The sequence below is a fragment of the Palaemon carinicauda genome, chromosome 25, assembly GCF_036898095.1.
Source record: "Palaemon carinicauda isolate YSFRI2023 chromosome 25, ASM3689809v2, whole genome shotgun sequence".
Classification (NCBI taxonomy): domain Eukaryota; kingdom Metazoa; phylum Arthropoda; class Malacostraca; order Decapoda; family Palaemonidae; genus Palaemon; species Palaemon carinicauda.
In genome coordinates, this window is record NC_090749.1 from 6,237,422 (window position 1) to 6,255,837 (window position 18,416).

An 18,416-nucleotide genomic window follows, 5' to 3' on the forward strand; every position below is an offset into this window, starting at 1 on the left:
GTACTTAGGGAGGTGTGCAAGTGTCGCTGGCCTCTTTCTCCTAGATAAACCCTAGGCTAGGATGAGTTTTCTTGGCCACTGGGGTTATATCTCATGCTAGAGCAAAGTTTGTGGGACCCTCTTCCCTTTTCCCCCTATCCTGGGTAATAGCCTGGCTATTACAACTCTTGGCCGTCGTTCTACATTTGTACCCAGAATAGATTAAGATGTGGAACTGACTCAATCCTCTGCTGGCTGGCAAGATCGTAACCAGCCGGCAGAGGCCTATCTTTATAGAGTGATCCCCAGACCTTCCTTGGTCTTACATCCATGTCGGTAGATAGAGCCCGGCAGGCAATGGATAGAAGGAAGCCTGAATTTCATATTCTCCCCTTCCTTATGTTCACTCTTTCTGGATGGAAGGCTGTAAGACAGTGCCGTCTTATATCCTTACATTCATTCTGTTTTCTTGTTAGTGTTGTGTATCTCTAGCCCGACTGCCGGCTTGAATAACCGGCAGCCGGGGCCGGTGGAAGGTCTCTGAGTTCTGGTTTTACTGTCGGCCGGCAAGGGTAGTTTAACATTGCCGGCCGGCAATAGAAGCACTCTCTAAGGTCTGCCAGCTGCTACGATTAGCAGCCGGCAGGCCGGGTGCTGTAAATTTTTTAGTTGCCGGCTGGCACACACACACTGAACCAGTGAGCTGCCACCCAGTAGTCTGAAGGTAAGTATGCCTTTGAACTAAATTAAGGTACCTGCCGGTCGGCACGTGCCGACAGGCAGGATATTATATTGTATACTCTAGCCAGTATTTTTACAGTATAGCATATACTGCATGAAGAAGACTATAGGATATAATATGTTGTAACACTAGTTCTTCCAACATACTTGGTGTTGCCTTGTGCAGCCTTTTGTTGAGACCGTACAGAATAAGGAAAGTAAGCTCTTTCTTTATTAATTATCCAGTGTAATAAAATTATTTGATTATGGTGTGAGCTACACCCACATTTTCCTCTGGAAAATATAATGAAGGTATATTCTAGAATGAGACGTAACCTTAGTTTTATTATCTGGAAGGTTACAGCAATGGGCTGGGCAGAGAAATACAAGTATGTGTCTTTCTTCTTTCCTCTCTAGCCTGAATGCTATAAGCTATATATTTACTTTAGCTATCCAGTGATATGTCTTCACTTGATACTCATGAAATTTCTTCTCTTTACAGGAGGATACCCCGAAGTGCCGGAGTATGTTCTGCAAGATCCGCAGCAAGAACTTCTGCGGACATGACAGGTTCAGGAGGCACGCAGCATGTACAGTTTCCAAGGATGATCTCCGGTATTGGGACCCCTCAGCTATGTTCAATACGTACCAACTTGATTACCGAGGCATTTCACAACCCTAAGACAGCGGAGTCAAGGGACGCAGCCATGGAAAAGTTATGAACCTGGGTGAGGGGGTTTCCAGAAAAATAACTTCAGGCCCCTATCTTCCAAGCGAGAAAATGAGGGCTTACCTCTTTCCTAAGGCATCGGCGGATGCAGTGATCCCTCAGCCTCATGCGGAGATCCCGTTAGTTAAGATTACCGGTAGATTCTGAAGTCTCGGCTGCCCTACAAGACATCCAACTGGATGATAGGATGTCTGAGGTGTCCGAGTACACGGAAAAGGACGTTTTGGCATGAAGGCCAAGAAGAGGAGCTGACCCAGGCTCCTTATACTGAGGAAAACGAAATCGACGAAGGTGTCGGTTACATCGGTTCCGGCCCCTGAACCTGTTCTCTCAACATCATCTGCTATCCCAGAAGATCTGGGAAGGACTCTCTCTTCCATTGTTGAAATGATTCAACAGATGCAGAAGAAGAATGAAGAAAAGGAAAGCTGCAATGAAGTTGGAGATGAGGAGACTTGCAGCATCACGTGGGCCCCAGAAGAAGCTCAACGTGAAGGACCTTCCTTTTTGGCTCGGATGCCAATCCTTGGAGGTATGCTGAGCACATGCCTATGACAACAGGGAAGATTGTCATTTCAGAGAAGTTGGGTTCGATTCCCTTGGAAGAAGTGGAATTCTGGCCCAACAAGGACTCTTACCCGGACCTGCTTATGTCCATCTTAGGAAGGAGCCAGCCTCAAAGGAAGAGACGGAGCCGAAGGAAGGGTAATAGTTTTTTCACCCTAGTAAGGCACAGGCCTTACTTATGAGCTCGATGAAGGAGAGGGGCTTCACAAACTCAAAGATTCCAGCTCTGAGTAAGAAGCATCCTTCCTTTGTGGCTTCTCCTACCAGAGCCTTTCCTTTTATGGAGAAGGGATACAAGGCTGCCTTGAAGGCAGTTGAGGCTGGGAAACCATATTCCCTCCTTGGAGGAATTGTAAGCTGTTGTCCCCTCACCTTACCCATTGTACCAGAAAGACTGGAAGGACGTTCACCTTACCTTCTCAGTCAGGAGGTAGGAGGCTGACATTGCCGGACGTCCAGTTCGGTGAGGACCTCCCCAAAGCTGTCAGATTTTCTTTTGCGCAGGGAGAAAGAGAAAAAAGAGAGACTTTCTGCGTAGATGTCCTTACAGACAACTCTGGAGACGATGGTAAGCATGATGGCAAGCGACCCCAAGATCCATGAGATGTTCATGGTAGTGGCCAAAAACCCATTTTGGCCACTGTAACAAATGATCTCTATAGTTTCATCAAAGCTAGGAGAGCTTGTAGAGAGTTCGTGTTCGCCTCAGCTACAGTAAGGCATGAAAATGAGGAAACTGATCTCCTCTTGTGTATGGGGTAAGTACCCTCTTCCCTGAAGAAGTGGTCAAAGAAAGTAGTGGATAAGGCCGCCACAGGAGAATAGGAACCTTCTCCAAAAGAGGGGCCTAACTCTTAAAAGAAAGTCTTCCCCAGATGAGGGTCCCCAACCTAGAAGGAAGACAAAGCAGCCTAGGCTATCCTTTCGGCCAGCTAAACCTATATCGGCAGCAACAACAACATACTTCCGGCGACCGCAGTGTGCCCCAAATAGGGGCACAACCTCCAAACCACATATCAACTGGTACCCTCAAGCGGTGACAACTCAGTCACCGGCGTTCAACCCAAGCGTTTTGAAGGGCAGACAACTACCTTTCGGCCAAGGTCTAGAGGAACAGCCACAGGTTCATCTAGACGCCCTTCAAGAGGAAGGGGATTCAGGGGAGGGCACGGTCAAGGAGGTAAGGCCTCTGGTCCACAACAGCAGAAGTGAGATGCTTCCGGTAGGAGGGAAGACTTCATCTTTTTTCGGGATTGTTTTACCTTCGATCCCTAGGCCGACAGCCTAATCAAAAATGAACTGGGTTGGAGTTGGTACAGCCACTCCACCTCCGTTCCCTCGGTTCTTCCAACACTCTTGGAGAAAAGAGTAATTCGAAGGGGTAAAGTCCATCAATTTCCAAGGAAGGCTGTTTTGTGTTCCAAAGAAGGACTCAGAGAAACTCAGAGTCATTCTGGACTTGTCGCCACTCAACAAGTTCATAGTGAACTACAAGTTCAGGATGCTGACACTTATACACATAAGGACCCCCAACATTCCATTAAGTCGTCACCTCTCCTCCTACCTAGGCTTCAAGCTACAAGGAAGACTTTTATGCTTTCAGAGCCATGTCATTCAGGCTAAACATAGCTCCAAGAATCTTCACGAAGCTTGCGAACACAGCTGTCCAGCAGTTACGTCTAAAGGGAATCCAAGCAGTAGCCTACTTGGACGATTGGCTAGTATGGGCAGCATCCTGGACAGATTGCATGCAAGCCCTCCAAAAAGGTTGATCCAGTTCCTGGAACATCAGGGATTCAAGATCAACATAAAAAAGTCTTGACTTTCTCCATCTCAAAAGTTCCAATGGCTGGTAATCCACTGGAACTTACAGTCACAACAGCTTTCAATTCCTGTGAAGAAGAGGAAAGAAATAGAGGGGTCTGTCAAGAGACTGCTAGAATCCAAAAGGATATCAAGGACGCGAACAGGAGAGAGTGCTGGGCTCTCTTCAGTTCGCTTCAGTATCAGACCCTGTGCTAAGAGCACAGCTAAAGGATGCAACCGGAGTTTGGAGAAAATATGTATCAAACGCGAGAAGAGATCTTTTAAGACCAATACCGACTCGTCTACGAACGCTTCTTAAAGCCGTGGTCCAAAGCCAAACACCTGAAGATATCGGTACTCCTTCAGCCACCTCCCCCCCTCAATGACCATTCATACAGATGCTTCAAAGCAAGGGTGGGGAGGTCATTCTTACCGAAAGAAGGCCCAAGGAGCTTTGTCCAACCTCTTCAAGAAGTTTCATATAAACTTCCTAGAAGCCATGGCAGTACTTCTTACACTAATAAAGATATCCCCCTCGCCACTCGATCCACATAAGATTGGTCCTAGAAAGTGAGGTGATAGTGAGATGCCTGAATCGACAAAGTGTAGAGGTCACCTCAAATCAACCAAGTGATGTTGGCCATCTTCCGGCTAGCGGAAAAGAAGAGATGGCACTTTTCAGCAGTTCACCTTCAAGGGGTTCGCAACGTGACGGCGGACGCTCTATCCAGGTTCACACCAATAGAGTCAGAATGGTCCCTAGACGCAGGGATCATTCTCTTTCATCTTAAGTCAAGTCCCAGAACTGCAGATAGACCTCTTTGCGACAAAGGACAAAAAGAAGTTACATCGTTATGTGTCCCCGTAACGAGGACCCTCTGGCGGAAGCAGTGGACTCTATGTCCCTCGACTGGAATAGATGGTCCAGGATTTACCTGTTCCCTCCGCACAACCTTCTTCTGAGAGTCCTTGATAAACTGAGATCTTTCAAAGGGAAAGCGGCAATAGTGGCTCACAAGTGGACAAACAGCGTCGGGTTCCCTCTGGCATTAGAACTGGGACTGAAGTTTTTGCTGCTACCTGATCTAGTTTTGTCTCAGTGAGTTCAGAAGTCAACTGTCTTCGCCTCATCACAGAAAACCCGGAGCCTACATCTCTAGATTTTCTCTCCTTGATGGTGAGGCAAAGATTCGGGATATCGAGAGACAGTCTTCTGTTTATCATTCTTCAACGTTTCTCTCCAAGAATGAGCATACCCACTAAGAAGCGGGGTCCCTGGAGAATCTGCCCTCTGTAGGAAGATGGATCTCTGTGGCCAGCGGAGTGCCTAATAGGACTATCTTTCGAAAAACTTCAGACTTTAGGGGAGGCCAGCTGTTTAGGGGAGAAACCTCAGCCTCAAATTTATCTCTGAAGCAACTAATGGCGAAAATCACCTATTTTGCCTGCCAGACCGGATTCAGACAGTACACCCCGCAGGTCATGATCCGAGAAAAGTTGCCTCTTCCATAAATTTCCTTTATAATTTGGATTAGAATCTTCGCTTACACATTGAATGGATGTCATCCGGAGTATTCTCTTGAACACTAGGCGAAGCAAGTGGAGGAACTGAAGTTCTGTTGGTTAGCAGCAGGTAGTGTTTCTAAACCTGCTTTTTAAATCTTCGAGGAACAGTGAAATTAATTGGGACGATCAATTCAGGGTTGGGTGTGTAGTCACGGACTGTTTCTACAGACTAATTTGTTGGGCCACTAAGGCGTCATGAACTGTTGCATAGATAAAGGTGAAACAAGCATAGTGCGGACACATGTGCCAAGCGTTTGTAACGCTGGTGGCAATTGAACAGTTAATACAGACTGTGATACAGTGTTAATATTTTTATATTAAAAAGTGGCGCATATACGTTTCCTTTTCAGATGAAATGACAATACTTTTCTGTTCTACTGTTATCCTTATGCTTGATTATGTGCTCATCTACATATTATATTTCTTAAAATTGTCGATTGACCTATATATTTTATTGATTGTCAATAAATTAGTTCTTGGTGAACCTTATGTCTTATTCGCCCAATATAATTTTTATTTAAAAAATGTATTAGCATTACGCTTAAAACTATGAATAATTTTAACATAAATAGTCTTAAGATTGTTCTTTGCTACAAGCAAACAATTCATTAATGTATTCTTTCTACAAGAAGGAAAGATTTCATACTCTAAAGGGGTGGTGGTGATACGCAGTATTATTCCTACATGAATATAATCCTTTGTCTGATCCATTGATAGGAACAGGGCACACCGGGGGAATTATCGGTATTTCATATTGACATTGGTGGTTCTTATACAAACTTTGCTTTACAACGTATAGAGTGAGACCACTATACTGGCTTGTATGTTAGTCATCCATAGGTATATGTACTCCTCGAGACTTTTTCCCAGTCTAGTAATGACTCTTCCCTGTCGGGGGTCCAGAAGCACTAACAGAGTTTATGCTTAGGTGAAATGATGTATCAAAGGTAACATCATAGGTCTCTACGTCTATGCAGGAACAGGAAATACTTTCTTGAGGGTATGGCATGGATGTAAGAATCCACAGATACAGTAATGCTCTGGTATACTTCCATCCGGACGGACATGGCCTGAGCCCAAAAAACGGGACTATTTTTGGGTGAGATAGCCATGTCGTCCGGATGGACCCGCCCTTCCTTTATAATATAAAAGGGCTATAGGACCCCTCCCTATATTGCAGTATCTGTAGCACCTCGTGTATCGCTACAAGGAATAAAGATGGCTCCATCGGCGGCATTGTGTACACACTCTCCTTCCATTCTCGCTTTTTGTTTTCCTTTCCCACTTTGACACCTCGTAGTGTTAATTTGTTCGGGGTGATGATAGCTATGTGGAAGTGTCAAGAATACATCCTCTGATATTACGCGATATCCCATTTTAGATTTATTTAGGGATATTCGCTCCAGGAGTTAAATTTCTGGATACCTTAAGGTAAAATTCTCTAGGAATATCACCGTAGTCAAATATACCCTAGGAAGCTATCCTAAAGGGAACTTTCATCAGGACGACATGGCTATCTCACCCAAAAAAAGATTTTTCGCTTCCCTCAAAATCCGTTATATATACTGTATATATATTACATATATGTATATATATATATATATATTATGTGTGTTGTGTGTTATATACTTATATATATATATATATATATATACTTTATGAGTATATTTGTGTATATATAGATATTTCAAATATTCTAATACATTAATGTCTGGATTCCCTTGCCAAATATGACAATAACAGCGTTTAGATGTGCAAAATTTATCATATATATATATATATATATATATATACTTTATATATATATATGTATATATATGTATATATATAATTATATATATAAATAAATATATATATATATAATATATATACATATATATACAAACATAATATATAGTATATTATATATATATACAAACACACAAACACACACACACACACACATATATATATATATATATATATGTATATATATATATATATATATATACACACATATGTATACACACACACACACAACACATATAATATATATATATATATATAAATATATATACATATAATATATATATATATATATAATATACATATATATATGTGTGTGTGTGTGTGTATAAATACTTTGGTTTCTAATATGAGGCACTCATCTGAGCTCCTTATAACTGGTTTTAAAGAAGCCAATAATGTTGAAACGTGAGGCCATCCCTAGGGCCAGGGGAATTGGCGGTGTATATTAGGGATCCGAGTACCCTGCTTCTCATAAGTCCCTGCTATCAATGTGGATGTCATGAGATTCAGGTAATAAAATTTTGTGGCAGACATAACAACTTTTATTTGTCTTCGATCTACCGGAATCCAGACATGGATGATTTCTATCTTCGATTGTCTTCTTACCATTACGGCTAAGGATACAAGAAGATGATAGAAAGGCTTCTTTTGTCTTTGTTGGTGATTTTAATGCTCACCATCGGGAGTGGTTAAGTTCTATCTCTCCTACCGATCACCATGGCTTAAGAGCTTTAGACTTTGCTTCTGAATCAGGCTGTGAGCAAATCATAAATAAAGCTACTCACAGGTCTGGTAATTGCTTGGACCTCGTATACACTGACTCCCCTGGCGTTATAACTAGTAAGGTTGGTTCTCCAGTCGGGACATCTGATCATGCCTTGATTTCATTAGTAGTGAAGACTGAGCAGCCTGTCCCTGACATATCATATTCTTGTAAAATTTATATGAAATCCCAAGCAGACTGGAATGGGATTTTGCATGATCTTTTGTGCTTGAATTGGTCACAATTATATAATAGTGTAGATCCTGTTGTCCCTATGAATGAGAATCTAGTCAACATAATTGATAGGCGTATCCCTTCTCGTGTGCTAAGGTACCGAGTGAAAGACAAACTGTGGTTCAATGATGATTGTAGACGTGCTTATTTGGAGAAGCAGGAGGCCTATCACCTTTGGAAAGGTAACAGATCAGATTTGACCTGGAACAACTATACTCAGCTTCGAGCTTTTTCTCAGAAAGTTTATGCCTCAAATGAAAAGGAGTACAATTTAACCATAAAAGAAACTCTTTCTGGTACAACTCAGGAACATAAATGGTGGGCTACCCTTAAAACTGCACTCTTTGGTGTAGATGCAACAGTTCCTCTTTTACTTAAACCAGATGGCTCAGTCACTCACTGTCCAAAGGAAAAGGCAACCCTTTTGGCTGATGTTTTTGACAGTAAACAGGGTAATGAAAAACTTGAACTTCCTCATTCCTGTTTTCCTGAGGCTAAACTAACTAGTTTAGCTTTTCGATCTCGTGAGATTAAAGGTCTGTTGATGGACCTTGATGCTTATGGAGGTGTAGACCCAAATGGTATTTTTCCTTTGTTTTTTATAAAGACAGCAGATTTCTTAGCTCCAAAGTTATCTGTTATTTTGCGCAAGTTAGCAAGAAGAGGACCTTTTGGCACTTGTTGGAGAATTGGTAATGTTACTCCTCTATGTAAATGTGTTTGTGGTAGCTCAAGTCCCACTGATTACCGCCCAATTTCCATAACTCCCATATTATCTAAAGTTTTTGAACGTCTTAATAGGTTTGCTGAAGGTAATCATCTACTCCCTAGTTTGCAATTTGGTTTTCGTAAAGGCCTTGGAGCATGTGATGCCCTTCTTACAATCACCAATGCTGTACAGAAATCTCTTGATTGTGGTCAGGAAGTTCGTATGATTGGCCTTGATTTTAGTGCTGCCTTTGACCGTGTTAATCGTGAGGCCCTTGTTTTCAAACTCAAACAGTTGGGAGTGGGTGGGTCGTTTCTTAGATCTCAAAGAGTTGTTGTTGACGGGCACCATAGTGAGTATAGGAATGTGATATCCAGTGTTCCACAGGGTAGTGTTATTAGCCCATTACTTTTCATACTATATACACATGACATGTGGTTTGGCCTAGAAAACAAGCTTGTTGCATATGCAGATGATGCTACTCTCTTTGCATCAATTCCATCCCCTGAATGTAGATCTGGGGTTGGTGAATCCCTTAATAGAGATTTAGCTAAAATTAGTGCATGGTGCAAATTATGGGGTATGAAGTTGAATCCTAACAAAACTCAAAGTATGATTGTAAGTAGGTCAAGGACGGTGGCTCCTCAACATCCGGATCTCAGTATTGATAATGTTTCTTTAAATTTGTATGACTCTTTCAAAATTTTAGGTGTAATTCTCGACAGTCTGTTTCTTCTTCAATTGCACGAAAAATTGGCTAATGAGAGTCTTTTAAGATTTTCGGTGATCAATCTATTCTGAAGGAGTGTTTTAATTCTTTCATTTTACCTTATTTTGAGTATTGTTCTCCTGTCTGGTCTTCACTTGCTGATTCTTATCTTAATTTGTTGGACATAAACTTACGGTCTATTAAATTTCTTATTCCTGATCTAGATATTAATCTTTGGCACCGTCGTTCAATTAGTTCATTATGCATGTTGCATAAGATTTTTCATAACTCTGACCATCCTTTACATTCAGATCTCCCTGGACAATTCTATCCTGTTCGTATTACTAGGCAAGCAGTTAATTCTAGTAGCCAGGCCTTTTCCATCATGAGGCTCAATACTAGGCAGTACTCTAGAAGTTTTATTCCTGCTGTTACCAAGTTGTGGAATGATCTTCCTAATCGGGTAGTTGAATCAGTAAAACTTCAAAAGTTCAAAGTTGGAGCAAATGCTTTTTTGTTGACCAGGCGGACATGAGTCTTTTTATAGTTTATATAACACATATGTGTTTTTGACGTTGTTAAAAGTTTATATATATTATGACATATCTGTTTTGACGTTGTTACTTTTTTTAGAATGATTTATTGTTAATTTGTTCTCTTCATTTATTTATTTCCTTATTTCCTTTCCTCACTGGGCTATTTTTCCCTATTGGAGCCCCTGGGCTTATAGCATCTTGCTTTTCCAACTAGGGTTGTAGCTTGGATAGTAATAATAATTAAAAAAAAAAAAAAAAAATATATATATATATATATATATATATATATATATATATATATATATATATATATATATATATATATATATATATATATATATATATATATATTTGGGCTCAAGCCATGTCGTCCTGATGGAAGTTCCTATAGGGTAGCTTCCTAGGGTATATTACAACTACGGCGATATTCCCAGAGAATTTACCTTAAGGTACCGGAATTCTAACTCCTGGAGCGAGTATCCCTCGTGAAAGGGATATCGCGACATATCAGAGGACGTATTCTAGACACGTCACATGGCAATCTACATCCTGGACAGAGATTTCGTCTCGTAGGAGGTGATTGGCGAGATACGAATTTGGGAAAGAAAAAGGGGAGCCGCTCCCAAGGCTTCCCTATCCCCCGATTCGTATGCGTGCCTGGCGCCAATCCTGGCGCCATCAGCATTCCTTTTTGCGTAGCTTAACAACTCGGTGTTTTTTCCTGTTTTTCTCGCAATCTTGGATTTATTCGACTTTTCATGGCTTCTTCGTCTTCGTCGGCCTCTGATAAGTTGAGTATAGTGTCTGTTATGTATAAATGTAGGCTCTTGGTAAAATTTTGAGTGATTAATAGGATTAATCTTTGATACAAGAGCCGTAGCCTACCAGAGGCGTCTTGGACGCTGTCGCTCGCTAGGTATAAGTTAGTTAGTCAGAGCGACATTCCTGGTTGTTTTGCTTTAATAAATTTTAGCTATTTAGCATTACATAGGATTTCCTTTCGTGCTTAGTATTATTTGGCGAAGTATTCGCCATTCGGGCCTACGCTAGGCCATGTAGCCTAGTCGTTTGGTCCTAGTATTTCATGCATGATTATGGTTTTTCCGAGTGTAATTAAAATTTTATTGAAGCTTTAGGCTATATTTTATACATTTTAGACTGTGTGGAATATTTCCAAGATAGTATACGAGTGAGTTTCGGTGAATTAGGTAATCGATTCTCTTGGTGCCTAGGCTAGTTGCTTATGGAGCCTTAGTATACTTTATCATACTCCCCGGTTGCTTTCTTTTCTTTGGAGAAGGTATGCAACAATCCCTTTCCCTCTGTTTAAGCCTTGGGCTTATCCCTAAGTGGTTTTTTCCGAAATTTATTTTCGATAAAACTATACTAGGGTGCTACTGTACCTTCCTGTTCCTGTAGTTATGGTTCAAGAGGGAGAGAACAACAGAGTTTTTTAGTCTGAGTCTGTGTTGTCTGACTTGGGGCTGAGTCCCCCTCGCTGACCTAACACATACAAAGGGAGCTTAGCTCCCTTAGGTCACTACCGAACGTTTCTGTGGATATGATTCCTTCTTTTGTGATCTACCAGACTAGTCCTGTTGCTGTTCTCGCGGGAGGATAAGTTCTTCCCTTGGGAGTAGCAACGCCTTCCTTGCTTTGGTGCTCTGGAAGCTGGCAAGTATTGCTGGCCTTTCCCCTTAGATCTCCCTTAGGCTAAGATAAGTTTCTTAGCTGCGGGTGATCTGTCACTAAAGCAAGGTTGGCAGGACCCTCTTGTCCCTTCCCCCTCTTTCTTCATACTGTACTGTACGTTGTTCTACATCTGGACCTAGTATAGGTTAGGATGTGGAATTGACTCAGCCCCTTGCCGGCCGGCAGAGCTGGCCGGCAGGGGTCTTACTGTACTGTACGTCGTTCTACTTCTGGACCAAGTATAGGTTAGGATGTGGAATTGACTCAGCCCCTTGCCGGCTGGCAGAGCTGCTGGCCGGCAAGGGTCTTATGTTTTCGAGTGCTGCCCGGACCTCTCTTGGTCCCTTATCCATGCCTGCCGGCAGACGCGGACGGCATTGGTCAAGGAAGCCTGAATTAGTTTCTCCCCTTCCTTATATGCACTTTTTCGGTTGCCGGGCTTGGAGGTTGTGTACACTCTTATCCCGGCATCCATTCTATTTTTCTTTTTCTTCTAGTGCTGTACTTGTCCCGGCTGCCGGCCTATGAGGCCGGCTGCCGGGCAGGTGTAGTCCTCTGGTTCTTTTGCTGCCAGCTGGCATCGGTCTTGTACCTTTGCCGGCCGGCTTATGTCAGCCCTTGTCTGCCGGTCACCAAGAGTGTGGCCGGCAGCTGGGTACTACCTTGTGTAGTTGCTGGCCGGCAGCCATTGCCGGCCAACACTGGCTGTTACCGGCCGGCAGTTGCTGCCGACCGGCACAGGCATTTGAACCAGAGTGCTGCCGCCCTATAGCTGTTAAGTAGTATACTTTAAAGCTAGTTGTGGTGTGTGCCGGCCGGCAAAGGCAGGCCGGCACACATCCCTCTATACTGTACTAGTATTCTTCAGTATAACATATACAGTAAGAAGAAAACTAGGGTAAGGGTTTTGGTACAGCACTGTGTCTTCTAACACTATTGTTTTTTCTTGCACATCCCTTTGCTGTTGCCCTACAGATAGGAAGCTGAGTTCTTCCCTGTCTATTATCCAGGATTTTAAAATCATTGCTTAGGTGTGAGCTCCACCTGTTTCCTCTGGAAACCTTGCATTGGTTACTCTAGAAGAGATTAACCATTTTGATTTTATTATCTGGAAGGCTGCAACAATGGGTTGTGAGGGAAACACAAGTGTGTGTCTTTCCTTTCTGAATTGTTATGCTATACTATGCATATCCAGTGATACATAGTTCACTTGATACTCATGGAAATTTCTTCTCTTTACAGAAGGACACTCCGAAGTGGGGAAGTGCTTTCTGCAATGTCAGCAGCAAGAACCTCTGCGGACATGAGTTTTGTAGGAGACACGCAGCATACGCTGTCTCCAAGGATGATCTCCGGTATTGGGACCCTCAGGTATGTACTGTGTGCACTAACCTGATGACTGAGACATTTAAATAGCTAGGAAGAAGCTTCGTTCCTGGGTAAGGGGCTTCCAAAAGAACACTTCTGGCCCTTATCTTCCAAGTGAGAAGATGAGGGCGTATCCTTTCCCTAAGGCATCAGCTGATGCAGTGATTCCCCAGCCTCAAGAGGAGATCCCCTAAGTTCAGATCCAGGTGGATGCTGAAGTCGCGGTCGCGATGCAAGACATCCAGCTAGATGACAGGATGTCTGATGTGGACGGGTGTCAGGAGGAAGACCTCCTGGCAGAAGCCCAGGATGAAGTTCAAGCCCCTCTATATTAGCCGGTCTCCCAGTATAGCTGGGACAGGCCCTCTCTTCTATTGTTGGAATGATCCAACAAATGCAGAAGGAGAATCAGGAGAAGGCGGCTGCAATGGAACTGCGAATGCAGTGCCTTGCAGAATCACATGGGCCCCAGAAAAAGCTCAATGTGAAAGACCTTCCCTTGTGCTCAGATGCTAACCCATGGAGGTATGCTGAGCACATGCCGATGACGACTGGAAAGATCGTCATCTCGGATAAGCTGGGCTCAGTTCCCCTGGAGGGTGGAATTCTGGCCCAGCAAGGCATCATATCCGGACTGTTATGTCCGGCTGAGGAAGGAACCAGCTTCAAAGGAGGAGACAGAGCCGAAGGAGGTCATAGTGATGGACCATGCTAAGGCTCAAGCTCTACTTTCATCCTCGATGAAAGAGAGGGGCTTCTCTAACTCAAAGGTAGCCGCATTGAATAGGAAGCTCCCTTCCTTTGTGTCCTCGCCTACTAGAGCCTTCCCCTTTTTACAGAAAGGGTTTCTGGCTGTACTAAAAGCAATCGAGGCCAGCAAGTCTTGTCCCTCCCTAGAGGAGTGTAAACCCTTGTCGCTGGCCCTGCCTATGGACCACAAAGACTGGAAGGACGTCCATCTTACGTTTTCAGTGGGATAGTTGGAGGCTGATATTGCCGGACGTCAGTTCGGCAAGGACCTCCCTAAGCTGTCTGACTTTCTTTTGCGAAGTGAGTTCGATACAAAAGAAAGACTGTCTGCCTCAATGTCTCTTCAGACTACTCTCGAGACGAGGGCAAGTGACCCCAAGGTCCATGAAATGTTCATGGTAGTGGCCAAACCTCATCTGGCCACAGTGACGAAGGACCTTTATGGCTTCATCAAGGCAAGGAGAGCTTGTAGGGAGTTCGTGTTTACCTTGGCTACGGTGAGGAACGAGCCAAAGAAACTAATCTCCTCCAACATTTGGGGAAAAGACCTTTTCCCTACCGACTTGGTCAAAGAAGTTGTTGATAAGGCCGCCTTGGAGAATAGAAACCTTCTCCAGAAGTGGGGCCTGGCTATGAAAAGAAAGTCTTTCCCGGATGAGGGTCCTCAACCAAAGAGGAAGACTATGAGGACTAGGCTACCGTCTCGGCTAGCCAAGCCTCTTAGACAGCAACAGCAACTGCAATTTGCCATTGCCCCCAGTGCCCCAGATCGTGGCACAAACCCCGACCACCTTTCAGTGGGTACCCCAGGCCGTGTCGACACAGTCCACGGCATTCTCCCCAGCGTTCGAAGGGCATTCTACTTCCTTTCGAGCAAAGCCTAGAGGAGCAGCCAGAGGCTCGTCTAGACGCCCCTCAAGGGGAAGGGGATTCAGGGGTGGTCGTGGTCAGGAAGGCAAGACCTCAGGACGGCAGTCCAAGTGAGGTGATACCGGTAGGAGGGAGACTTCTGAAATTTCGGGATCGGTGGATCTTCGATCCCTGGGCCCACAGCCTACTCAAGAATGGACTGGGCGGGAGCTGGTACAGCACTCCACCCCCGTGCCTTCGGTTTTTCCAACACTCCACCCCCGTTATGGAGGAGTACGTTCAAGAACTGTTGGAGAAAAAAGGTGATCTGAAGGGTGAAGCCCATCAATTTCTAAGGGAGGCTGTTTTATGTTCCCAAGAAAGACTCGGAAAAGCTCAGAGTCATTCTGGACTTGTCGCCTCTCAACAAGTTCATAGTGAATTGCAAATTCAAAATGCTAACACTGCAACACATAAGGACCTTACTGCCCAAGAGGGCATATTCCGTCTCTATAGACTTGTTAGACGCCTATTGGCACATTCCAATTAGCCATCGACTCTCCCCCTACCTAGGGTCAGGCTACAACGAAGACTATACGCCTTCGGAGCCATGCCATTCGAGCTAAACATAGCCCCAAGGATTTTTACGAAGCTTGCGAGCGTAGCTCTCAAACAATTACGCCTAAAGGGAATTCAGGTAGTAGCCTACCTGGACGACTGGTTGGTGTGGGCAGCATCCGAGACAGAATGCTTGCAAGCTTCCAGTCAAGTGATCCAGTTCCTAGAGTACCTAGGCTTCAAGATCAACAGAAAAAGTCTCGACTTTCTCCATCTCAAAAGTTCCAGTGGCTGGGAATCCACTGGGACCTTTTGTCACACCGTTTCTCCACCCCGGCGAAGAAAAGGAAGGAGATAGCGGGTTCTGTCAAGAGAGTTCAAGATTCCGAAAGGATATCAAGATACGAGCAGGAGAGAGTACTGCGCTCTCTCCAGTTTGCTTCGGTGACAGACCCAGTGCTAAGAGCACAGCTAAAGGATGCAATCGGAGTTTGGAGAAGTTATGCATCAAACGCGTGAAGAGATCTGAGAAGACCAGCCGCTTCGGCTAAGTACTCTTCTCAGGCCTTGGTCCCAAACCAGACATCTAAAGATGTCGGTTCTTCTTCAGCCACCTCCCCCGTCGGTGACGATTCACTCAGACGCCTCGAAGGAGGGATGGGGAGGTCACTCTCATCGGAAAAAAGTCCAGGGGACTTGGTCCAGGCTATTCAAGACCTTTCACATAAAACTTTTTAGAAGCTAGGGAAGTGCTCCTTACCTTAAAGAAAGTCTCCCCGCGTCACTCGATCCACATAAGGTGGTGATAGACAACGAGGTAGTTGTGAGATACTTGAATCGACAAGGATCGAGGTCACCACCTCTCAACCAGGTGATGTTGGCCGTCTTCCGATTGGCGGAAAAGAAGAAGTGGTACCTGTCGGCAGTTCACCTTCAAGGAGTCCGCAATGTGACAGCGGACGCTCTATCCAGGTTCACACCGATAGAGTCGGAATGGTCCTTAGACGCAGGATCATTCTCCTTCATTCTGAATCAGTCCCAGAACTGCAGATAGACCTCTTTGCGACGAAAGACAACAAGAAGTTGCCCCTGTACGTGCCCCGTACGAGGACCCCTTAGCGGAAACAGTGGACGCGATGTCCCTCGACTGGAACAGATGGTCCAAGATTTATCTGTTCCCTCCTCACAACCTTCTGTTGAGGGTCCTCAACAAACTGAGATCCTTCAAAGGGTAGCGGCAATAGTGGCCCACAAGTGGCCGAACAGCGTGTGGTTCCTCCTGGCATTGGAACTGTAGCTCAAGTTTGTACCACTACCAGATCCAGTTCTGACCCAGCGAGTCCAGAAGTCAACTGTCTGAGCTTCATTACAGAAAACCCGGACCCTGCAGCTCATGATTTTCTCTCCCTAGCGGTGAGAAAGCGTTTCGGGATTTCGAAAGCCAGTATAGACTTCCTTGAGGAATATAAGTGCAAATCTACTAGAAGGCAATATGAGTCATCTTGGAGAAAATGGGTGGCCTTTTGTCAAGGCGAAGATTCCGCAGGAGATCTTGACAGACTTCTGCTTATCTTTCTTCTCCACCTCCATGGTCAAGAGTTGGCAGCGAACACGATTTCAGCGTGTAAGTCTGCTTTGACAAGACCCATTCTATATGCATTCCAGGTCGACCTAGGTAACGAGATCTTTAATAAAGTCCCGAAAGCCTGTGCTAGGCTCAGACCTTCAGCACCTCCAAAGCCCATTTCATGGTCTTTAGACAAGTTCTTCATTTCGCTTCTCTGTTGAGCAATGAAGAGTGTGCGTTAAAGGATTTGACACAAAAAGTTATTTTCCTATTTTGCACTCGCGTCCGGGGCCAGGGTTAGTGAGATTGTAGCCTCTCGAGAGAGGCAGGTCGTGTTCAGTTCCTGGATGGGGGAGAACTGAACCTGTTTCCGGATCCTACGTTTCTCGCCAAGAATGAGTTACCCACCAACAGGTGGGGTCCCTGGAGAATCTGCCCTCTGAAAGAAGATGCATCTCTATGTCCAGTAGAATGCCTAAAGGTCTATCTTCATAGAACTTCAGACTTCAAGGGTGGTCAACTATTCAGGGGAGAAACATCAGGCTCAAATTTATCTCTGAATCAACTCAGAGCTAAAATCACATATTTTATTCGCAGAGCGGATCCTGACAATACACCCGCAGGTCACGATCCGAGGAAAGTTGCCTCATTCTTAAATTTCTTTAATTGTATGGATTTTGAACATCTCCGTTCATACACTGGCTGGAAGTCTTCCAGAGTGTTCTTTCGCCACTATGCGAAGCAAGTAGAGGAACTAAAAGAGATCTGTGGTAGCAGTGGGTCGCGGTGTTAACCCTACTGTTTAACTCTGCGAGGAACAGTGGTCTTAATTGGGACGATTAATTCCAGGGTGAGTGTGTAGTTACATACTGTACTACAAACTAAGTGAGGGCACTGTGTTGCCCATCCAGACTGTTCCATTTCCGAAGGTGAACCTAGCATAAGTGCAGACATGTGTGCCGAGCGTTGCTAACGCTAATGTCATTGATTTGTAATACAGGCTTTTATGACTTTGATACCTCGGTATCTTAAAAGTGGCATCTAATGCTTTTTCTTTCAGACAAACACGCTCTGTTTACTATCATACTTATGCTTAAAGTTTTGGGTTATCCTCTTCTTATGTATATATATATATATATATATATATATATATATATATATATATATATATATATATATATATATATATATATATATATAATTGTGGTTAACCTGTCTATTTATTGCCTGTCAATAATCTGGTTCTTGAGAACCTTGCGTCTCCTTCACCTGTGTCAATTTATTGGTATAATTGAGCATTCATTCTATGTATCTTATCTGGGATAATTCTAATAGAATTGTTCCTTTATGCAAGCTATGTTGCATTGGTTTTCCTCCTATGCAGATATAAAACCTTTGTCCAATACAAGTTTTGTGCGGAGAACTGGTCGATATTTCATATTGACGCAGTGGTTCTTTACAAACTATGCTTTACTTAATATAGGGCGAGACCACTATATTAGCTTGCCTGGTATTCATGGGGATC